The sequence below is a fragment of the Lygodium microphyllum genome, chromosome 8 (assembly GCF_053477565.2).
Source record: "Lygodium microphyllum isolate KBCC chromosome 8, Lygodium_microphyllum_v1.1.10, whole genome shotgun sequence".
Classification (NCBI taxonomy): Eukaryota; Viridiplantae; Streptophyta; class Polypodiopsida; order Schizaeales; family Lygodiaceae; genus Lygodium; species Lygodium microphyllum.
This window is the reverse complement of record NC_141142.1, coordinates 5,976,835-6,001,817: the sequence shown is the minus strand read 5'-3', so window position 1 is coordinate 6,001,817 and position 24,983 is coordinate 5,976,835. Positions and strand designations below refer to the sequence as shown.

The 24,983-nt window shown below is 36.9% G+C and overlaps 1 long non-coding RNA gene and 1 pseudogene across 2 annotated transcripts; both read left to right on the top strand.

Moving 5' to 3' along the window:
* Nucleotides 1-13,016: 13,016 nt before the first annotated feature.
* On the top strand, nucleotides 13,017-21,448 carry LOC148031933 (uncharacterized). 2 transcript variants are annotated; one of them, XR_015691539.1, is made up of 3 exons: nucleotides 13,017-13,319; nucleotides 14,723-14,843; nucleotides 20,718-21,448. It is a non-coding gene; the product is annotated as an uncharacterized LOC148031933 (long non-coding RNA). The 2 variants fall into 2 exon arrangements; XR_015691540.1 differs by lacking the exon at nucleotides 13,017-13,319 and adding an exon at nucleotides 13,345-14,504 and having other exon boundaries at nucleotides 20,718-21,447.
* On the top strand, nucleotides 16,069-20,711 carry LOC148031934 (uncharacterized; annotated as a pseudogene).
* Nucleotides 21,449-24,983: the final 3,535 nt, after the last annotated feature.

Below are 24,983 nucleotides of genomic sequence, written 5' to 3'. Positions count from 1 at the left end.
ATGTTGTACCCTTTAGTTTAGGGAAATTAGCTAAATTGGGGTTGGAGTTTAAAATGTAAGAGTGTGCTATCGTAAGGATCTTTTAGCATATTTGTAAACTTCTCCATTTTCGTGGAGCTTGAGAGTTTTTACCTTCTCTACCAACATTGAGAGTGAACACTCAATGCCCACCATAGCAAGAGGTGGATCTCTTGCAATAGTCTCTCATTTATGATTCTCATTATACCTTTAATTCAACCTATCTATGGCTTCATTGTGCTATAGTCTTAATTCATTTTCAGCTATGGCCAGTTATTTCAATTGTTGTTTTTTTATTTTCTTGTAATTTTTAATTCAATCAATTTTGTACCCTTTAGTTTAGGAAAATTAGCTTAATTGGGGTTGGAATATAACGGGTAAGAGTGTGCCATTAATGATCTTTTAGCACATTTGTAAACTTCTCCATTTTCTTGGAGCTTGAGGGTTTTTGCCTTCCCCACCAAGATTGAGGGTGAATACTCAATGCCCACCATAGCAAAAGGTGGATTTCTTGTAGCAGTGTCTTATCTATGATTCTCATTGTACATTTGATTAAACCTAGGTATGGCTTCATTGTATTATAGTCTTAATTCATTTTTCGACTATGGCATGGCTATGGCCAATAGTTGTTTCTTAATTGTCTTGCAATTTTCAATTCAATCTAGGCATAGTTCATTTCAAAACACAATCAACATACATCATAGTCAAATCTACATCAACATATTGTTCAATTGGCTCATTATCCACATGAAGAGGCACATTCTCATAAATCAAACTATTATGATTTCCACCATTTTGGTAGTTAAATACCAAAGCATTATTAATATGTGATTCATTAATCAGATGGTTTTCCACATTCTTGGTTTTTCGGTCATTGCAATCATTGCTAATGGTAAAGTATTAGTCAAACTATCATTGAGTTGGTTCATTATTGCCTCTTGCAATCTCAACATGAAAAGACATATTCTGAACATCATTCATTCCCTAGTGACCTCTCTTAATGGATCTATAATGACCTAAAAACCCTCTCTGGGAGTTAAATGTCAAAATACTATTAACATGAGGCTCATTAATCACATGATTTTCTACATCCATGTGATCTTGGACATTTGGAATCTCCCTATGACCATTTGGAATCTCTTGATGAAAATGCATGTTCTTAACATCCCTATGAATCAATCTATCATAACCTAACATCCCTCTTTGAGCCTTGAGCCTCACAATCTATCTTTGTTCACACCTTGTGGAGCTAAGCACATCCCTATAAACATGCAACACATAGTCTCTACTAGTTGTTTGATGTGCAAACACCCCATATTGATTATATATCCACAAAAACCATTATTAATATATTTTATCAAAGGTACGGTGGTTTAATTTTTAATATTTAGATGCATGTATATTAAATGTATTATGGATATTAAAATATTAAATATTACACAATACACTAAGCATCATCATGATTGGATTGTGCCACCTTCAATGCAAAGGCTTTAATCCAAACAGGACCAAAGTATGTGAATGTACTTGTTTGATAACCCTAAAAAACCTAACCACAACTCTTGAATTGTCCTTTTCTTGGTGTAGCTATTTCCTCCTCCCTCCACTACTTATGTAGAGCAACCAAAATCAATTTAGTAAAAGTCCAAAAAAGTAAGGCAACTCTAAATATATCCCCATGGGTGACAATAACATTAACTTTTCAAACATAATATCAATTTTTAGAAGTATTTGGCATGTGCTTTAGACATTAAACTAAGATCTTGATCATGCATTATGCGTACAACACATTTGAAGCTTGGTGGATCAAAAATAATTATTAATGTATAGTAAAAGCTTCCCTTTTGTCATTTATCATAGTCTTTCTAGTGCTTTTCTCATTGATCATAGTCTATGAAGCACCTTTTCACCCCTACACAACAATGATGGTTGGATATCACTTAAGTTATTGCCAAGTTTGACCAAAGTGCTAAGTTCCCTTTTGTGGTTCAACAGTTTGGGTTTATGTATTTGTAATCTATTAATAATCAACATGAATGCTTATTCATGTTGATTATATCATATCTATACTTCATATTTTTGTTCCCTTGGTTGGCTGTGAGAGAGAGAGAGAGAGAGAGAGAGAGAGAGAGAGAGAGAGAGAGAGAGAGAGAGAGAGAGAGAGAGAGAGAGAGAGAGAGACCCTTTTGGTGAGATAGAAAATTTAATTATATATACATGCATGATTGATCTATTCTAACTAACTAACAACGAAGTAAATATGGCACCACAAAACCTATTATCAACACATTTTTATCAAAGGCTTCATTTAGTTTTCAAAATTTAGGTACATACACATTAAATGTATTGTGTAGATTTAAATATTAAATATTAAATTATTTTATACTAAGCATTAGTGGATTATCATAATATGTTCTATAGAGAAAGTTACTCTCTCTTATATATCACATAGTAGAAATTAGTAAAGTTCTCTCTCAAGATTGTAAGAGATAATAATTCTTTCTATAGATCAAAACATCAAGAATGAGACATCACATTGTATGTACCCAATACATTTTACTCAATTTAGCTTTGTTACATTAAAAGTATTGCAATTTTAGAACAATTTATGCAAAAAAGCATATATTAGCACAAAAAAGCACTAGCTCAAGCACTTAAAAATATGTGAGACAATAGGAGCTTCTGAGTCTCATCCTAAGCAAGTCTTCCTTTTTAGTTGTGACCATTCATATTAGATGATTCAATTGTTATAGTAAGACATTAAAGCTACTAACATTCATTTGTAATTGTAAGAATAGCAATCGACAACCCCTTTGGCAAATCATAGGATCATGATCACATCCAAGCCTCCAAAATGATACCCATATATCATTCACCAGTACATTTATTGACCTACTTATCTCATTAACAATTGTAGAAAGTACTCTTATTTCACCACTTAAATCAAGTGAGACATGTTGAAGAACATGTTGGGTGTGCTTTGTCTCACACACAACACCATACAAACCTTTCGCATGTTTATGTAACTCCACTGAGTACATTGCAAGTGCATGATCAACACATGTGCATAAATCCATATGCAATTCCATCAACTCATTTATCATAGTCTCAAGATATTTAAAGTTTGAATACCTTAAAGTAGTCCTTCTATTTTTTGGAAACCTTGCACTTCTTGTACATCTAGCAACATGAATTCCTTGTCCCTGTGCTACTTCTTTCATTTTCCACACATTCATTCTATTAGAGCCCACATTTTGGCTACATCAAAATATACAAATGATTATCTCCAAAAAAGTATATGCAAGCATAATTAAAACAACTATCTTATGGCTCCAAGCAAGCAAGCATCAAAGAGACGGCCTCATGGCTATTTTGTTTAATTCTACCAAATCCATTGCATTCAATGGAGTTGAAAGCACTATATCTAGAACATCTCCCATGGCTTCACTTCATTCCATGATTACATGAAACTTTCAATAGAATATAAGAGTTCCAACAAACAAATGTCAAGTGATATTCTAAGCTAATCTCTAAAGCACCTTACTTAGCTCATGTAATGAATGTTTTTGACATTGTACTAACACCAAATGATATGTTTTTGATCACTTGAAATATTTCATGATCATTAAATGATATGTTTTCATCACTCGAAACATTGTATGATTGATGTGAATATCCAACCTTGATTGTATTTTCACCATTTTGGCTTAAAGGTAAAAAATTCTAGCATAACCATCTACGCCTGAGTTGAAAGAAGGTTATTAAGCACTCGATAAAACTCATTTAGATGTATTGGAAAAAAGGAAAACCTTATTTTGAGCTTTGCTTCGTTCCATGCCATTTATTCTCTTGGTCATTTTGCTTAGTTCTAATGAATCCACTACATTCAATGGAGTTGAAAGCACTATGTCTAGAACATCTCCCATGGCTTTGCTTTGTTCCATGGCTACACGAAACTTTCAAGAGAATATAGAAGTTCCAATTAAAAAATCTCAAAGCTATTCAAGATATAAGTGATAAACGTATTTGCAATTGCAAACCCTAAATCGAAGGTGTTCTTGACTCAAAGACAAAAGAATAGCCACACATTAGCACATGTGTACATGGCCATGCATAAGCACATGCATATATGATGCTCCCCAAAGGCTAACCAAAAGGGAAAAGAATAGCCACACATGAGCACATGTGTATATGATGCTTGCTCCTAAATTTGGAGCTATCCTAAAGCATCCACTCGAAAGTAAAAGCTTAATCTAAATACTATCATCATGAGATAACTCAAGGTGAGAGGTTCCACCATCATCATCTTGTTACACTTGACGTGTTAGCTAATCTCAGTAGCAAACAGGATGCTAGCTAATCATGAAGTAACTTAAGATGAGACCTTGCATCATTCATTTTTTATGTCATTGGATTACGGTAAAATACATTATCAAGTTGTTTTTTTATCTCAATCCCTTTAAAGTTCAACTATTTTATGTATCTAATCTAAGTTATGAAAGCACTTTAGTCAAATTATATCCATCATGATTGATTTAGTGAAACACTTTATTGTTATAAGCTTCAAAGTGGGAATGTTACAAATTCATGAGTGTATCACTACCTATTTCTAAAACACCTAAAGACTTGTATTCAAACTCTTTAACCTTTGTAACATTTTATGATCCTTGCAGAAGAAATGAGCATGGGTGATACAACGATACATTATTTGAAAATGAAGTGGTAGTGTTTAAGAATATGACTTTCTTAATGATGTGTTGCAAGTCACAACAAATTCAATTGTAAACTTTGACTTCACTTTCAAGAAAGAGAGAAAAAGAGAGCATTAAAATGGTTTAAAAACAGTTTCTTAGTTTGTAAGAGATAGACAATGTATTTCAAAATGGATATTTCTATTAAGTAACTCATTTAAGAAGTCTTATAAAGATCATATGTATTAACTATGGATTAGAGGATTGTAGTGAAAGTGATGGTGAGAGAAGGAGAGAGACAATGAGACAATGAGATGGAGAATGACTCAACACTTGTATTTCATACTTGCTTACACTCTTGCATTGGAATAGGTGTGAGTACACATATATATATATACAAAGAAGGTGTGGATATGGTAGGTTCTCTTAGTGAAGTATCATCCACATGTTCTAGATCCATCTTATCTAGTTCCCTTAAATATCTAGATATTGTCTTCCTAGATATTCTCTAAGTACATGTACATATGAGTACATCCTAATATTCTAACATTCCCCCTCTCTAGAAAATGTTAACAATATCTTCTAACATTCTTTCTCCCTTCTCAAAAGAAATAGGATTTTCTTTTGTAGTACAAATCTTTCTACCAATCATTTTGTCTACAAGAGAAGTAAGATTACAATGATGACTATAGCATGAGACCTTGTCCTTGTTGTTATAGAAGATATACATCAATCTTTGCTTGCAATGATTTGAGGGATGTAAGTTGATGATGAAGATCTTTACGCTTTGGTTGATGGATACCTTGATGAAGAGCCAACCCAAGGGGTTCACTATAGATGTTGTATGGTATCACGTGAGTGTAAGAGAGGGGGGGTTTTGGAAGGGGGCACTTAAGCATATACATTAGAGGTAGACCCCTCTTAATTTCCTATATTGAACTTAAATTTAAGGAGGGGATAAAGGGAAAAAAGAAGGGGGAGGATGCATTTGATCACCTCTCTCCATAGATTGGTTTCTCCATGGCATACAAGAGACCTTGACAAGTAAGATTAAAACCCTAAACCCTCACATAGCAGGGTTATTGAACCTAAGGTTTCTAACAAAAAAAAACATTAGCAAACTGTGAGTAAGCATTGACTGTTATTTCTCCTCCCGCCGCAGCTTTGGATCATCGTCCTTTGCAGCTCCAGGTTCTTTTCCTTCGTTTTCCATCTTGAGCATGAGCACTTTAGACTTGCAAAAAGAGAATACCTCACTTCTTGTGTCACAGATCAGCAATTATTTTCACTAGTAATAAGTAGAATTCTTATGCTAGGTAATGGTCGTTCTAAGCCAAAGCGAATATTGCCTTTGTAGAGATGCGAACACAGAATTTGCGTATTAACCAAGGGAAACAAAGGAAACCTTACTTGCGACAGAATTTCAGTGTCATCAATGGAGTGCACGTCCAAAATTCCTACCCCAATCTCTCCACATAGCTCAAGGGGTGACAGCCCACCTACTATAGCATTTTGTCGTCGAGCTCCATTGTGAGGAGGTGTGAAGGGTTCGGCAACAAATTCTACTCCACTACTGATTTGCAATTTTGTGTAGTAGCAACAAAGGTACCACATTGTTCATCAACTTTATGGGCATGTAGTTACCTGCATCAACAAATTGAGGAGGAGACGAGGATCCAAAGCAAGGGCAGTTGTATTTCATCACAGTTGCCCACCATGGATAGTGTTTCCATAGATTTCTCATTTTGCAACTCTGTTGTTCCTTTCTCTCTACAAGTCTTGGTTTTGTACAACATGATCAACCTTCTCTCTTTTGGTGGATGGGTTGTAGTTTGCAAAGGTTTTTATTGGGCGGATATATGCTATGTGAGCTTCCACAAAAACAATGGCACTATTCCATTCTCCACAAACACCCTTGTCTTCATGAACAAGTATACAACTTCCCTTGACCACTCCATTCTTGTTGCGGGCTTGATTCTCCTCTCTAAATAGCATTGCTAACTATCTTCTCTTTTGCTCAAAGCTCGTGCAAGGATCCTTGCACTGGCTTTTTTTTTTTACCTACTTGTGTTGCGATTGATCTTGTTCGTAACGGTCCCAAAGATTTTTTCTTCTCTTTAGTTGGCTTCAAGCAGCCCACTATTCATTTTGAATCATCGATCAACACCATCTCCTCTCCTTGAGACATCTGCTCTTTCTCGATATCTTTGCTTTTTCCTTCTTCCTACATTTATAAAATAGTACGTAATTTGAGGCATTGTTCCATGAGCTCACAATGATAGAATCCTCTCTCTATTATCAAAGTTACCACATTTGCACTAAATATACAAAGTCGCGCCTACCTTCAGTGACTCCTTTGGAGCAACCATTCCTTTTTCAGTTCTTGATAAGAATAGCAAAAACAATATCTTTGTAGCAACACATTCTTGGCTTCATATTTGTAGTAGTGTTTCCTTTATTATTGATGCTCCTTTCCTTGAACCAGCATCCTTTAGAGCACCATCTGTTCTTTTGCAGCAACAAAATTTAGACTTTAATTCATCTTGCCTCTTTCTTGGGCATCAACCTTTGTTCATGGCAACTTCCTGTCTTTTGTAAAGATAGGCCTCATATATAGAGAGCCTCTTCATCCACTTTACACATCATGAACTTATGTGGCTAAGAGCAACTCCTGGTGAGGGATGCACCAAGTGCATGGGTAAGTGAGGGGAATTTTCATTTTCTACATGTTGATGTCCTATCAGCATCCAATATTCGATATATCCTTACACTTGACCATTGGAGTTTTAGCTATGGGATTGATCATCAAGGCTCTATGTCTCAAAATGACAATAAGAGAATGGTTTGTGAGTGTTTAGTCAACACTTGCATCACACTTCAGCCTGCCAATTTTTGCTTTCTACATTGAGATCTGCTCAACATTTGTGTGCCTTTCCCTGGTCTACGTTTTTGCAGCCTCCAGTATGACAGGTGAAGCCTCATTGTAGCATGTTCCCTCATTGTAGTTGGCACCCTTAGAGATACCCCATGGAAAAATGAGGTCATTAACTGATTAAGTCATTCTTCCTTCAAACAACTACAATTCTCAACTCATGGGTCATTAACTGATTAAGTCATTCTTCCTTCAAACAACTACAATTCTCAACTCATGGGCTGCTTGAGCTTGTATGTCAACTTTGTATGCCCCTCCATGTCTATGCAAGTGGTGGACTGCTCCATGAGGCTCATATGTACTCCTCCATCACTGGAAAAACACATGCAAGCTACTCTGCAAGTGGGTGCAATGAGGAAGGTGATGCTGGCTATTGAATAACTTACTTGAAGCTACAAGTGTGTAGGCTGATGGCTGCTAATTGAGATCTCCCAGACTGATACTAAAATTCAGAGAAGGAACCCGAGAAGCAACTGGGTGACTGATATAACATGAGAATTATTGCTGCCTAGCAGGACGATGATTGATGCAAACTGATGTGCTGTAGGCAACAACCTTTTGGTTGTATAATGCTAAGGGAATTAATCCTACTCTGCTGGAGGAAGGAGTGCTCAAGATGGGCAACTGACATCAGGCTACTACTACTATGTGATCACTACTAGAAATCCAGATCTGAAGTAGATGATGCAGAGGAGAAGAGGCTTACTACTACAACAATTTATGATGTCCAGAATCCGCGGTAGGTAGCACTTATATAGACTAAGAAGGGGTTTGAAAGTAGGTGTCTAGCTTTGGTAGCTGCCCAAGTAAACAACAACCACTTTTGGTAGGTAGGTGTCAGCTAGCTTGGCCCCTTGCTAATATAATAAAGTGGACAGCTAATTACATGTGGGTCTCTTGCACCCATTACCCATTCTAGAAGGCAAATAAATGCACACAACCATGGACTTCATCACGTGATTTCCTTTTATAGAGAGGGGATGGGACATTAATTATGTTGGGTTGGATAGAATAGCAAAGCCCACGAAGACCCAATACTTAGCATCATAGGTTGCTTGACAATTCATTGAGCATGTCTTTAAGCATCATGGTTTCCTCAGGAAGTTATATGTGGTCACTTTTGGAAAGAATTATTTACAGTAGTGGGTATTTTACTCACACTTACACTGCATACCAAACTGAGACTAATGGACAGATAGAAATTGTGAACAAATGGGTGGAGGAATATTTGAGGCACTTTTGATGTGATACTTAGAAAGAATGGTTGGCACTTGCTGAATTTTGCTACAATAGTACCAAGCATCTCTCTATTGGCATGAGCCCATGTGAGACAATGCATGGATGCAAGGTTGGAAAGCTCTCTTCACTTGGAGACATGGTTTTGAAATATCAGCAAGCATGGAATGACTTGGAGAGGATGGATGCCCTTTTGTAGTTGGTTAAAAAGAATATGAAGGATGCCCAAGTCAAGAATAAGAAATATGTGGATGAACGCAGGGGAGATGTCTTTCAAAGAGGAGATTATGTGCATTTGCCGCATAAAGGTAATACCGCCACAAAGCTTGCTCATAGGTATTAGGGTCCTTACAAGATCATTTACAAGGTTAGAGAGGTAGCGTATCAATTGGAGCTACACAATACCTTCAAGGTCCATGATGTTTTTCATGTGTCTTTGCTGAAACCACATATGGGATAGCATGTACTTGTTCTTCTTGAGTCATCGTGCATGGATGAGGAGGGTGATTGCTAAGCAACTACAATCCCCACTTTAGGGGAAAACATACCAGCTATCAGCAATCCGTATTTTAGGGGCATTAAGGCCAGCCAAAGGCACAAACATGCACCTAGAACTGGCCAAACAAGTGGCCAAAAAGGCCTAAAATGACCAATTATCGGCCAAAATCTGGCCTACAAAATGTCAGCCAAAATCTAGCTGACAAATTTTCGGCCAGAATCAAGCCGATTAGCTAGTTTGGTCGACAGCCGGCCGACCAATTGGCCGACCTCCTGGGTCAGGCCTATAAAGGCAGTGGCCCCCTGGCTACTCAATATATTGTCATCTGACAAGACCTGCAACTGCTCCTCGCCTCCTCTATCCTTCGCTGCAACCCCTCCTGCTCCAGATCTGGCTATTATGCCTGCTCCATCCTCTGCCCCTCTATTCCTCTCCTCCATATCTAGCCCTAGACCTCCAGCTGCTCCCTCAGATCTGCTCTTGAGTGGTTGTCGACGAGCTTCCACTTCTCCTGTTCATATGTTGCCATGCTCTCCTACCTCCAAGCTGCTTGCCAACAAGCTTCCACATCTCCTCATCCTTTGTTGCGCATACACCTCCAAATCTGTTGCCATACTCTCCTACCTCCAAGCTGCTTGCCAACAAGCTTCCACATCTCCTCATCCTCTGTTGCGCATACACCTCCAAATCTACAGCCAAATGAGATCCTTTTCTTCGTCATGTTGCTATTCCAAATAGCTTGAAGGTTCCTTCCTCAAAGCATGATGTTTCCCGCCATTTCGAGGGCAGCTCCAACCCTTCATTATCTTCATCATCATCAAGCTACATGGAGGATTGCGTTTTGCTCCCTCTGCTCTGCTATCTTTTCTACCATTTCTCTATGGCATCATCATCTTCGTCATCATCGAGCTACACAAAGGACTATGTTTCACTCCCTCTGCTGCTATCTTTTCTATCGTTTCTCTACATGGCATCATCTTTCTGATTCACCTCAGCCACGGTCCTTGAGACACAATGGCTTTAGGTTCTTGTATTCAGTTTTTCATATTACCGACGGGCACTATGTTTTCTGAGTTCCGTTCTTCAATTATGTTTGAGTGTCATCTATTTTGATCACTCCATTGCAAACCCTAGCGCTTCTCTACAGTGATATCCTCTATGTTCGTGAGCACATCAAGGGTTTGAGAGATTGAGTACTCCGCAATAGGGTATACATAGAGTATCTCATCAAATGGAAGAGACTTTTTGAAGATGAAAAGTCATGGTAGAGCCGGAGAGCATTATTCAGAACTATCCCTATCTTCTTCTAGACTGATCACCATTTCCAATCTTAGCACTCTTGTGCAACAACCAATATGTAATTTTGAGGGTAGAATTTTATGGGAAGGGATGGATGTAATGAAGGGGGGAAATAGGCAGGAAATGGATGGGAAAAGAAAGGAATATCGGTGGGAAATTAGTGGGATTGAGGGGGACTATATAAGTCAGTCCCTATCCTTTGATGTACTAGATTTGATTTGGCATCTATCTTGTTGCCCTCCTGTTTCCTGCATTCTTGCTCCCTACGTGCCTATCCGCACTATCCCTTTCTCTCCTCTACCCTCCTACTCTCTATTTCTCTTCCCTTGTCTCGTCCCCCTTTTTCCCATGGCCTCTCTCCTCTCTCATCTCCTTCCTTTCGCTGTTTTCATGCCTCTCATGGTCAGCCTCGGCCATTTTGGCACTGCTTACATTCTACAAACAATCTTCATTCCAAGTGGCCTGCAATATTCACAATACTAGCCCTTGACAATTTTAATGTGTGCCATTGAAGTTTCTATTTCAAAGCAAGTAAATAATGCTGGGTCAAAGGAGTTTGTTCTTTTAGATTCAAAAATCTTCACTTCCAGCTGGAAAATGTTTGAAAAGGGAAGCTTTCAGAAAGTGTGCAGCATACGATACACTATAGTAAAAAATAATGGCAAGCTTGTGATTGTGCACACGCATGCTTTCAAGGTATAGGAAGGCTAAAGGATAGGGGGAAGGAGGGGAGGAGGTAGGGAGAACCATTATTTGAAAATCATCCAAAATGTTACATGAAAAGAGCTAATGCATGAGGTTTGGTCTTCAAATTTTGCAAAGCACCCCAAGATAACCTTCTTCCAAGCTAGCAAGTGCATCCATCAATCTATGATTTTTGCTATTCTATACATCCATACTATAATAGAGCTCTTTGATAACTTCCTGTTTCTCCTCTTCCCTATCAAGAAGTGCAAGGTTCTATTTCGTGTTATCCTCCACCAAACTGGTCAGTTGCCCATGTAAATATTGTAATTGTTCTTGCTTCCAAGAAATGAATGATGTATGGCCCTCTTTACAATGCAGAGTATTTAATTCATTATTTTGGTTTATGTTCTCTTTTCTCAACTTCGATAACTCCATAGTCTACTGGTCCTCATTATCTAGTTTTGCTTAACATTCTTCCCTAAGCTCCATATTTTCCTCTACATAGCAAACCTCCTTAACTCTATAGAATCTCTAGAGTGTCACTGCAATCATTTGAGGGTTAGCTACAGTACCCACCCTTTTATTCTCCTCTATAAACTTCATGGTTTTATGTTTATAATTCCTAAACACTTTTTCTAAAATAGATTCCCCAATCTTGCCATATTGACAATTAACCATGTCAATCCTCTTCAAGTTACTGGTGCTTTCTATCCCAGTAGAATCTCCTTGAACTAAATATTTTTCTAGCATATGAGGATGTGTTTCCTTCAATTGTATACATTCTATCAAAAGCTCATATGCCTTGATGGCTTTCTCCGTTTGCAAAATTGAAAGGTCTTTATTCAGCTTGTTTACTTTGTTATGTAACAAGTTGGCTTCCTCCTCTAAGTTGCATTATCATCCTGTAGCCCATTTATTTTGATTTGCATTGTCGCATTGTGTTCCCAAACTTTGAGATTATTGCTACAAGTTTATGATTGTAGTTGTGTTGTCTACCTTAGAATCTGAAGATGATGTTGCTTCCTCATCTATAGAAAAGTGATTTTCTACTTCCTCGCATATACCAGTACCAAGATCGGGAATTGTGGCTTGCATTTGCTCCTTTGATTGGCCACCCTCTTTCAGCAAGTGCCCAAATACTTGATCACTCTTTCTCAGAGGAGAATGTCTTCCAATAGAGGTAGTTTGAGGAGATTCACATGACAAGCCATATTGAACTTGCAATGCACGGGGAATATCAATACACATACCTTTGTGTGAATGTATACTCTTGTGCACGCTTGTGTGTGACATCATATATTGATACATAGGTCTACACCCACTATTGGGCGATGATGACATTAGTGGGGATGTCATAGTAGCAACAATATTGTTCATTGTCCCAAGGCAAGACCATGTAATCCTTCCATCCGTGCAAGCTCTTGAATGAGTTCTTCAAGTTGATCAATGCATATCCCAAATAATGTTGGTGACAGGGGGCATCCTTGCAGATATTTCATATAAATGTTGAAAAATGTTAAGTATTTCATGGCCTTCTTTAGGCATCTCAAATGCGGGTGAGCCCCCAAATATCATTTTCTAATTGTGCACTAAAGTAACCAGGATGATCCATTGAAATGTCAAATCAGATATGTAATGGACTATAGAGGATTGGGCATGGTGACACCCATACCCCTAGGGTGTTCCTCGATGGGAACCATGAAGCCCAAAACAAGAAGGAATACCACGAAGGAGCAAATTGACATGGTTCTGAGAACAAGCAGAGTGCTATTGAAGTGCTAGAAACACCCATGATTCCTAGATCTATAAACAAAAGGACCCCTCTGGATAGTGCTCTTGACTTTCATTGCTTTGGTATAAGTCTAAAAGTGATTCTATTATATGATCGTGCTTGATCTGATCTAATGTTGATACTGTTGTGATTTATTGCGAGTCTTTATTACGGCAATCTGATATGGTGTGTACCTACTTCATCAACTTATTTATGATCTCCTCTCATAGAAATACACATTATAGAAATTGGTGACATTTACTTGAAGAGTTTCCTCTTCTTATAATCAGCACTATCCCAAACTTTTTTTAAAAACAAATCTCTTTACAGATCTGTTCAAACAGATCTGTAATCAGATTTGTTTGAACACATCTGTAAACAAATCTGCAAATCTGTTTAAATCTGTTTGAATAGATATCTACATATCTGTTTCAACAGATCTGTTTGAACATATCAGAAAAATAGATTTGTAGATATCTGTTCAGATAGATCTATCAAAACAGATATACAGATATGTTCAAACAAATCTATAAACATATCTGATTTGTTTTAAATAGATATGTTTACATATGTGCAGATTTAAAACAGATCTACAAATCTGTTTACAAATATGATTTTTTTTAAACAGATCTACAACATATCAGATCTGTTTGAACAGATCTGTAAACATATCTATAGATCTGTTTTGAACAGATCTGTCTGCAACAACAGATCAGATCTATCTACAATATATTCAAATAGATCTATCAAAATAGATCTTTCAAAACAGATCTACAGATCTGTCTGCAACATATCAGATCTATCTACAATCTGTTCAAATAGATTTGATCTGTTGCAGACAGATATGTAGATCTATTTTGACAGATCTGTTCAAAACAAACACATCTAATTTGTTTAAAATAGATCATGAGCAAATCTATTTTAAGCAGATCCATAAACAAATATGCAGATCTATTTTGACAGATCTGTTCAAATAAATCTATGTGCAAACAGATCTGCAAACATAACCTTTCTACTTATCTAATTTAATCATGAACCTTCATGTCTTCGTAATGATTGTTGTTTTTTAATGTTCTGTTGCAATTTTTACATCATGTGTGTACCTCGAATTCAGATTCTTTATCCAACTCATCTTTATCCAACTCATCTACTATGATAGGCCGGAATTGCATTTGTCTCTCTTGTATTTAGATCCCCCATCACTATGACTACCTTGGTCCTGAAACTCAACAATGTCCAAACAAAATGCCTCAAAGGCCTGATCGACATTTATTCCATGCCTGTAGTAAAAACGAGAGTCATGGAAGGGCAGGTCATAAGGGAAGAGCAGAATGCATAAGGGAAGGGCAGGTCGCAATGCCATAAGGGAAGGTCAGAATGCATAAGGGCATGTCATAATGCATAAGGGAATGCCATAATGCATAAGGGAAGGGCAGGTTGCAATGCCATAAGGGCAGGCCAGAATGCATAAGTGCATACCATTATGTTCCAATATTTCTAATTATCTTCTAATTATGTTCCAATCATGACAGAAGATCCAGCAAGTAGTTAAGTGTTCTAATCATTGTCTAAGTGGGTTGTTTCTACAGGTTTCTTCTCTAGTGGTTGGGCAGGGAGCTTTGGGGCTGGTGGCTCCTGAGTTTCATGTCAGACATGAGCACATGGGAGATGGGAACTCCAACAAAGACCACTAAGACGTCTACCCCATAGGTATTCACTTGTCTCCACTTTAGAAATTTGTGATTTTGAGTCATTAACCCTTTTTTTGTTGGGTAGGCATTTTCAACTTATGTGCTTATGTTTTGAGCTTATTATGGGCAGGAACAACCCCCTAGCACTGTGCCAATGTTGTACCCTAAGGGGATAGCTACTTTCTTGGTTTGTCTACATTGATTTTGTAGCATTCAAAGCGGGAATCTCTTGCTCTGTAGTTTGCTGATCTTGGATAAGTATGGCAAGAAAGGAAATATTAATTCGTCTAAATGAGGGTATAGATCAAAGCCATGTTTTGGGATTTGTATTTCTCAAAAAAGGAGGAACCTATAAAGATTTACGAGAGGAGATTGTCCTTGATAGTCTCATCTCAAATGACTTTGTCTTTTTGGGAGGTTCTAGAATGTTTCTTATTGGAGCAAAGCAAGAGGAGAGATGGACATTTCATGTAGAAGAGGTCACCACTCAATTGAGAGAGGAGAGTGAGTCACCATGCAAGCATCAAAGAGTGAATTCAGAGGGGGCTAGCAATGAGCCGGAGCCATCCATGGAAGCTAGAGCTAGTGATCTTCATGTATCTAGCAATGGGATGGAGTCGACAAGGGATGATGTGAGCGTTGTCCAAGATGTTCCAAAAAATAGACTCAAAAGTCTTCTTGCCATATCATCTGAGATAAAAAGGTGGGAGAGGGATATCAAGAACGCTAAGGAAAAGCTAAAATCCATGGTTCCGACATGATAGGTTTGAGCTTATGTCCAAGGATAAGCAAGGGAAAGCTTTGTTTCAAATTTGGTGTGAGGAGTGTGAATGCTCTTATGGTCAAGGAGGGCATGATACTCTATACAATTTCACACACTCGCATATCAAGTCATTATCTCATTTACGAGCTATTGGCTTGGATAAGAAGAGGAAGCAAAGGCATGATATGCTTGGAGTCACACCATCATTGGAGGAGATAAATAGACAAAATAAACAAAAAATAGATGAAGCAATGTTTGAGATTTCTTCTTTTGGAAGTGAGAATGATCTAGAATTTCAACTTGTTCCTAAAACTATCGGAGACTACACTACCTTGTCAAAGGTTTTCATAAGGTGTCCATTGGATGATAAGTGCCTACCATTGTTCCCAAAGACATGTTCTTTGAGATTGTGCATGATAGAGCACATGAAGTCAAAGCTTGATAGAGCACATGAAGTCAAAGCTTCATGTAAAAGCTGCTACTAAAGGAGATGGTGATGAGCTTAAGAAAGTAGGCCACCCAAGTAAAGTAATGGTCTTGGACAATAATCAAAGAAATCTTATTGGTTTTTTTTAACCAATCCAATCCATAGGTACTTAATTCAAGAAAAGGGGGTTTGTTTTTTTTTTACAATTAAATTTTTACTCTAACTAATAGTTTTCACTATGTTTGATATGTAGATGCTTCCAATGCATCAGGTTCTAAGTTGCCACAAAGACCTTCAAGTATACAGCTTTAACAAGTCTTGGTATTTTTTGGCATTATGGATTTGTTTTTGTCTTTCTTTTAATAATCATTATTCTAAGAAGAGAACAATAGAATTTATGTACTATGTAGAGGAGAGTTTGCTTGCTACTCTTTGTCGGGGATTTTGGCAAGGATCATATAAGTTTAGAAACCACATGATCAATGTAAAGTGTTTCTTGGATGATAGTAGAAGAGGTGTGCATTGGACTTGTGAACCAAGCACAAAGGTAGTGATTTTATTGGGAGCAGAGCTTGTTGAGATCAATGGCACATTTAGTCACAATGATTGCAAGCAAGTAAGTTTGGAGGGAGTTCCCTTCTCCAATCTCCAATGCTCATCATGTGCATCCATTCCCAAGGAGAGAGACTTTTGCATGTGTGTGTATCGAGACATGCACTCTAGAGGGGAAAGAGGATTAAGAGACACTAGAGGTGGTAGAAGATTGGATTACTTGATTCATTCTGAGATATTGAGAATTGCTAGGACTAAAAACATAATGTTTCGACGACGCAAAAAAGAAATATGGTTCACAAGGACAAAGGTTGCTACTTTGAGTGTAAAGGCGAGGAGTCTTCAAGAAAGTGTTTCTGAAGCCTTGGTATGAGGAGATGTAAAGAAGTTTTGCACTGATATGTGAATGCACATAAGCATGGCTTATTTGAGGGGAAGAAAGCTTTGTGCGACTTTTTCATCGACATCTCTCAAAACATAAGAAGAGTGGGTCAATGAAATCGATATTCTGATACAACAAAAAATCTCTTTGAAGTTGTCAAGATTTGGGGAGGTACAAGATTGCATAACTTTCTCTCCATGAATCTTCAAGGTCCACATCTTTCAACTGCATCTAGGGCTATGAGAAAAGCTCTTTGTTATAGGACTGGATTAAGAGAGGATGTATTCAAGTATGTGGCAGAAACATATAAGCATCATATGTTGAAAAATGGGCTTTGCATGGGAAGTATACCTATCATTGTTGGTGAAGATGAGACTATGATCAAGAGGATGGTGAGGTGGATAGCAAGAGATGACCAACTTGTTGGTTTTTGTGGAAAGAAGATAGATCACACATGCATTTCAAATTTCATAGTACTCGTTGGAGATGGTGAAAATGGTTATCATAGAATTGTTGATGCATTTGAGCATAATGTGATTGCCCACTATGCAAGAGTATTGATTGCAAATCCTCTTCTTGAATGCTTGCCAAAGTTAGTTCTTCTTATACAACTAGCTTGCAATAGGTTTGACTCTATGTCCATCAAGGAGCAATGGAAAGAAGTCAGTTTGCATTGGAATATGTATGTGAAGGATGTGATTGGACCAATACTTGGTCATGCTTCTGATGGAGATTCAAGGCGAAGAAAGCTTATGGTTGAAGATTATAGCTCTCTTATAGGTGTTCGATACTCAATTCCTTGGAAAAGTTGGCCATTCACAGTATCTATGGAAGATTATGGAAGCATCATTGGATTACATGACCAAGATTATATACATAATGGAAAGAAGATGATCAATCCTCTAGATAATGCATCTAAAAGATTAGTGCTTGATAATGATCTTGTCACCTTGAATCATGTAGCCTTGGTATATCAAAGTTTCAAGGTTGATTATCATGGTTTGCAAGAAGGAGATATAGAGAGAAAAGATAGACAAAATTGGAGATCAGTACAGAGGATAGCCGGATGTAAAGTTCAAAATTGTTTAGAGCTCTTGTAGATGGGATCCAATCATCGTCAAGAGAGAAGTCTTGGTACAAAGGTGTATCTCTCAATTGTGGCAACATACATTGATATTTTCCTATCTCCTACGCTCTACTTATATGAGCATGTGAAAGCTACTGGAATGATATCCTTCTTTTTTAGGTACAGAATTCATGTTATCTATTGAATATATATAAATAATTAACTAATATTGTATGCTCATGTTGTTGCTATGGTAGCACCATTATGTCTTATTAATTTGTTGACTTATGATGTTTTATTCGGATTTGGTGCATGTGGATCACCAAGCACAATGTATATACGCTCAAGCAAAACTTCACTAGTAGAGAAACTTTCATGGACATCCAATTGTCATGTCACTTTGTGGTTCTTCTCATAAAGATCTTCAGAGATAGATATAGTCACTTGATAGTTCCTTTATCTTCTACAGGATTTGATGCTTGTGAAAATTTCTTTAGTAAAGTAGGTGGAATGGTTAGCAATGAGAGGTGTTATGATGGTTGTGACTTGTTGAGTAGTGCAGGAGCATTGAATAGAATTTCGAAGTTTCAAGCAAGTTCAAATCTAAGTTTTCCGGCAGCTCACTCAAAGCAAGAAAACATATGGGTTCGTATGAATCATATGTCTGGCATTCCTTTGGCAAATTTAAATGACTACACGGTTGTGAGTACCGATGAGCAAATTGTATATGCATTAAAGGAGGGTTTAGCAGAAGCAAAGGTCATGTGTCGCGAGCTTGGTATGGAAGGTGAAGCTTCGTGGGGTGCCTCATGGAAAGAAAAAGAATATCTTAGAGCATCTTGAAAACAATGCACATGACAATCTTGAAGAAGAAGAAGAAGTTTCATTGGATGATTTTGTTGGAGATGTAATCATGGATACAATATTGGATGTTGATGAAGAGGATACAATTGCACAAAGTGAGCTTTGCCATGTCATGGATTCTATAGTTGACAATGAGGAGAATGTGGTGAGCCAAATATCACCTTTTGTGGAAGTTGATGGGAAGACTTTGTGTAAGAGCACACTTATGAGCCAATTGAATGGAAATCCAACATTATCAAAGGATAGATTAACAAGGGTAAAAAGTGGAGTATATTTCTCATTTGAGATGAAGTCAAAACCTCAAACCAGTACTTGCCTTGGAATAGGATACGATTGTGTGGTTCTATTTGAAGATATTATACTTAGAGATAATACAAAGCTCAAAAGAAAAGGCAAGGTTGCAAATACTAGTCAAGGGGTCAAGAAAGGCATATGGCACCTCAAAAGAGTAATGAGTATGAGAATGAAGCTAGGAAATGGTATGAAAGAGACAAGGAGTCCTTTTGATCTTCTAGATCGTCCTCCAAATGTGGAGATTCATCTAGCATGGTATCATGGAGAGAGGAGACAAGATGAGATAAGGATGATAATAATGATAAAGAGGACAAATATATTTCTCTCTCTTAAGGAGAGGTGATAATGAAGAAGATAAGAGTAGGTGAAGATGATATATATATATATATATATATATACAAAGAAGGTGTGGATATGGTAGGTTCTCTTAGTGAAGTATCATCCACATGTTCTAGATCCATCTTATCTAGTTCCCCTAAATATCTAGATATCGTCTTCCTAGATATTCTCTAAGTATAAGTTCATATGAGTACATCGTAATATTTAAACTTTCAAAGAAGTAAGTTAACTACACATCAAGGGAATGTTTGTTTTGGTGTGAGAGGATGAGCCTACGCATAGATTCATTTAGGTTAACATTGTCGAAAACCTATTAAGATAAACTTTCAAAGAAGCAAGTTGCACATCAAGAGCAATATTTTCCAATGTAACTAAGCTCTCATTCTTGTGAGCAATTAACTTGCATACTCTATTCTCTATACAACCTGTACTATTAATAAGGTCTTTCAGCTTCTTTTCATGATTATCTAAGGATTCAACACATGGCCTATTTCTAGATGTATTCATATATGTCTCTTATATAACCCTTGATTTCTTCTAACTTGCCTTGTATTATTACTCCATCAATAAGGTTCCCTTCATATTTCTCTTCCAATATTCTCTCGATCCTTTGTAGATGGTCACCAATGTTCTCATTAATAGAAATCAAAGCCTTTTGATATAGAACTAATGTCTTTACTTGCTTTTCAATCCCATCCAAGCAATGAATGGTCCTCAAGAAATCAATAGAACTATCATACCTTCCAACATACTTGAGCACATGATGAACAACCTTCTTCCTTGTTATCTATTTCATTTTGCATATATTCATTTGCATATTAAGAGTGCAGTGCACAACATTGTTTCTAGTGATCAAAAACATATCATTTGATGTTAATACAATGTTAAAAGCATTCATTATATGAGCTAAGTAAGGTACTTGTATGATCATCAAATGATATGTGTTTGATCACCCGAAATATTGTATGAATGATGTGAATATCCAACATTGATTGGATTTCCACCATTTTGGCTCAGAGGTGAAAGAGTTCTAGCATAACCATCTATACCTATTGAGCTAAAAGAAGGTTATTAGGCACTCAATAAAAGTCATTTTAGATGTATTGAAAAAAACGTGACCTTAATTTGAGCTCTAACCTTATAGAATTAATTCATAAAGTTCAAATGATCAAGCAATATGTTTCTTTTGACTCTTCCTTGCATTAGGTAGAAAATGGAGGATTTGGTGGCATCCAATGCAAGTATAGTTGGGTATGAAAATAAGAAGGATTTCAATTATGACACAAACATCTATGACATAACTTAGATCATCAACCATGAGAGAACCAATAAGAGCTCTATGGTTCTATCTGTCATGATTGACTTAATGAAACTCTTTATTATTATAAATATTCAATTGGGAATGTTACAAACTCTCTAGTGTATCATTACCTATTTCTAGAATACTATTGTTTAGTTTCCTTAGCTAAAAGGAACAATAGAGTTTTTAATGTGCCACTTTTTTATGTAATGTAAGTGGAAGTGGATAGAAGTTTGCTTTTTGCAATGTAAAGTAAAGTGATTATGTCTATCGAGAATAAATAGACAAAGTTTTAGCTCTAAACATAACAAACAACCCAAATCCCAAACTCCAAGGCAATGACTTTAGTAGACCTCTCCTAGGTTTAAAGGTGAAAGAGTTCAAGCATACCACACCTACTAAGGTTAAAGAAGGCTATCAAGCACATGATAAAAGTCCTTTTGGTGAGACATTAACAATTTATTTACACGAGTGTTTTGTTCACAAATTTAGTACCACAAATACAAAAGATATTTTCAACTTATATTAATGGCCTACTTAGACATGGATGTTTGCTTATTCACATGCGTACATGACACTCACCAAATACCAAGCAAATATTGTCTAGCATGCTAGGCATTGTCTAAGATCATACCATACCTCTCTTCATTGTCCTAAACTCATCTTCATTATCAATGGAAACATGGAACTAGTAAAGCATCATCTTCTAGCCAGGTCTACAGTTTGGATGAGAGGATCAATAAGCATTGCCTACTCTCTTTTTCTTTAAATAATGAAAAAAAATCTTAATTAAAAAATTCAACAAATCTTTTTAGATGCATTGGCAAAAAATGTGTTCTTAATTTGAGCTTTAAGCTTCTAGAATCAATGCATAAATTCCAAAAGATCAAGCAATACATTTATTTTGACTCTTCCTTGAGTTAGGTGCAAAATGGAGGATTTGGTGGCATCAAAGTGAGCATAGTGGAGTATGAAAATACTAAGGGTTATGACACAATCATCTATTACATTCACATGCATACATGGCACTCACTAAATACCAAGCAAATATTGTCTAACATGCCAAGCATTGTCTAAGATGATACCATACATATCTTCATTATCTAGTAGAAACATGGAACCACTAAAGCTTCATCTTCTAGCTTGATCAAAAGTCTAGATGAGAGGATCAATAAGTATTACCTACTCTCTTCTTATTTAAGTAAGAGGAAATGTTACTAACATTAGATACACATTTAGTGCCCTAAGGATAAAAAATAATACATATGGATGTTTCCTTTTTTACAATATCAAACTTTGAAAATCTTTTCATCTTACATTGTTTCAAGGGGAAGGGAGAGAGAAAAAGAGAACTCAACATTCCCATTTTCCTAATATTGAAATATTAAATGAAATCTTAAAAGTAGGTATAGTTGGGTATAATGATAGTAAGGATCTCAATTATGAGACAATCATTTATGATATAACTCCGATAATCAATCATGAGAGAACCAATGAAGGTTCTAAGGTTCTATCCATCAAGATTGACTTAATGAAACAATATTGTTTAGGTTCCTTAGTTAAAGGAACAACAAAGTATTTAATTTGCCACTTTTTGATGTATTAATATGTGGAAGTGGATAGAAGTTTACTTTTCCCATGGAATGCTTATCACAGTGTAAAGTAAAACAATCATGTCTATCAAGAATAAATTGATAAATTTTTAGCTATAAACATAGCAAACTACCCAAATCCTAAATGTCTCTAATATTTACATGAAAATACCAAACTAAATGTCTTTAACATAAGATACCAATTTAGTTACATAAATTGCCCACATTATGCTAATGGGAATGTTGAGTTGTCTCTTTTTTTCTCTCTCTCCCCACATCACACTACATCACATAACATTGAACATTACCATCCCTCCCTCCCTTGCGCCGCGCCCCCCCCCCAACAAACATGACATCACATCACACATCAAATTATAAACAACCCAACAAATTGATAACTAACTAATAAGATAGTCACTTAAACATCAATGTAAACACAAATCTAAGTTAAACAAAAAACTAAATCAAACCAAATTAACTTAAAAGAAAACTCACTAATAAACTAATATATATATATATATATATCTCTCTCTCTCTCTCTCTCTCTCTCTCTCTCTCTCTCTCTCTCTCTCTCTCTCTCTCTCTCTCTCTCTCTCTCATAACTAAAAAACATAACTATCCCCATTGGATTAGTGTATTAAGCCAAACATAACTAAATAAAAAAGTAAACAAGACTAAACTAACTTTTAAAAAACTAACCAACTAATCAATTAAACCAAACTAACTAATACTAACTAAAGTAGCCTAAAATAATAAAGTAAACCAAATGTCAATATAAGCATAAATAAAACTTAAGTGGACTAAACTAACTTTTTAAAAAAAACTAACAAATAAGTTAATAGAATACTAAAAATAATTAATCAATTAATCTTATTGTTACTATAAATAAATAAATGAATAACACTTAAACAAATATAAAGATTAAAAAGAGGTAATCCAACCAACTTAAAGACAAACACTCTATCTACCCTATTTGCTCAAAAGCATGAATGCTCTCTCTTTTTCAGCTATATAAAAAATAAAAGAAACAATTAAAAATAATAATTAATAATAATTATCTCTCTCCTCCCTCTCTTCTTTTTAGATATATTAAAATAATAATTAATCTAAACTCTCTCTCTCACATACATTCTCTTCCAAACTCTCTCTCCTCCAAACTCTTTCACTACCAATATAATAATAATAATAATTCTCTCTCCTTCCTCTTCTCTTTTTATACATTAAAATAATAATTAAATCTAATCTCTCTCTCTCTCTCTCTTTCTCTCTCCCCAAACTCTCTCTATGATTAAAAATTAATACTAGTAACAATAATAATAAATCACTCTCTCTTTTGCCACACACACTCTCTTACCCCAAACTCTCTCTCCTAATTTAAAATAATAATTAATAACAATAAATCACACATACTCTCTCAATCACACTCTCTCTCTCTCTCCCAAACACACACACACACACTCACTCACTCACACACGCACACACACACACACACACACTCTCTCTCTCTCTCTCTCTCTCTCTCTCTCTCTCTCTCTCTCTCTCTGTGCGTTTTTGACATGGTAGTCACGCTTCCCTCTCACACGCTTAATGCCCTACACTCATCTTCACCTTCTCCCACCCTTGTGTGTGTGTGTGTGTGTGTCTCTCTCTCTCTCTCTCTCTCTCTCTCTCTCCCCCCCCCTGCAACTCCACTCCTTTTTCTCCTCCTCTCTCACCCCCTTCTTCTTCTTCTTCTCCTTCTCGTTCTCTCTCTCACCCCGCTTCTTGTCTGTCCTTCTTGTCTATCCTTCTCTCCCCCTGCAACTCCACTCCTTTTTCTCCTCCTCTCTCACCCCATTCCTCCTCACCCCCTTCTTCTTCCTCTTCTTCTTCTTCTTCTCCTTCTCCTTCTCTCTCTCACCCCACTTCTTGTCTATCCCTTCTTCTTCCTTTCACCCTGCTCACAACCGCCCATCTTGTTCTTCTTCTCTCTCATCCTACTCCTCGTCCATCCCTTCTTCTTCCTCTCACCTAGTGCACAAATGTTGGCTTCGACTTCTTATCCGTCTCCTTCTCTCTCACATGGCTCCTCCCCTTATCATTTCCTTCTTCTGCCTCTCATTTCGGCAACCCATAGCAAGCCTTCCTTCTTCTGCCTCTCGGCCTTCTAGCCACCCACAATGGATACACTTGCCTCCATCATCACTTCAGGCTACTCACATTGCTACCTATGACAACCATGGCATGTTAGATAGCGAGGAAGGATCTGTGCCATAGGAAGAGAAGGGAGGAGAAGGCCCATGGCCACTCACCACCATGCTGGAGAGAGAGAGAGAGAGAGAGAGAGAGAGAGAGAGAGAGAGGCACAGCAAGTGTTCTCTCTCTCTTTCTCTTTTTCTCTGTGTCCAAAGACCAAGTGCCATCCTCCTCCCCCTAGCTTGCACCACACATTGCACTCAGAGAGAGAGAGAGAGAGAGAGAGGCACATCAAGTGTTCTCTCTCTCTCTCTCTTTCTCTCTATGTCTATGTGCAAAGACCGACCCGCCCATTAGACCATGCTACATAGAGAAAGAGAGAGAGAGAGAGAGAGAGAGAGAGAG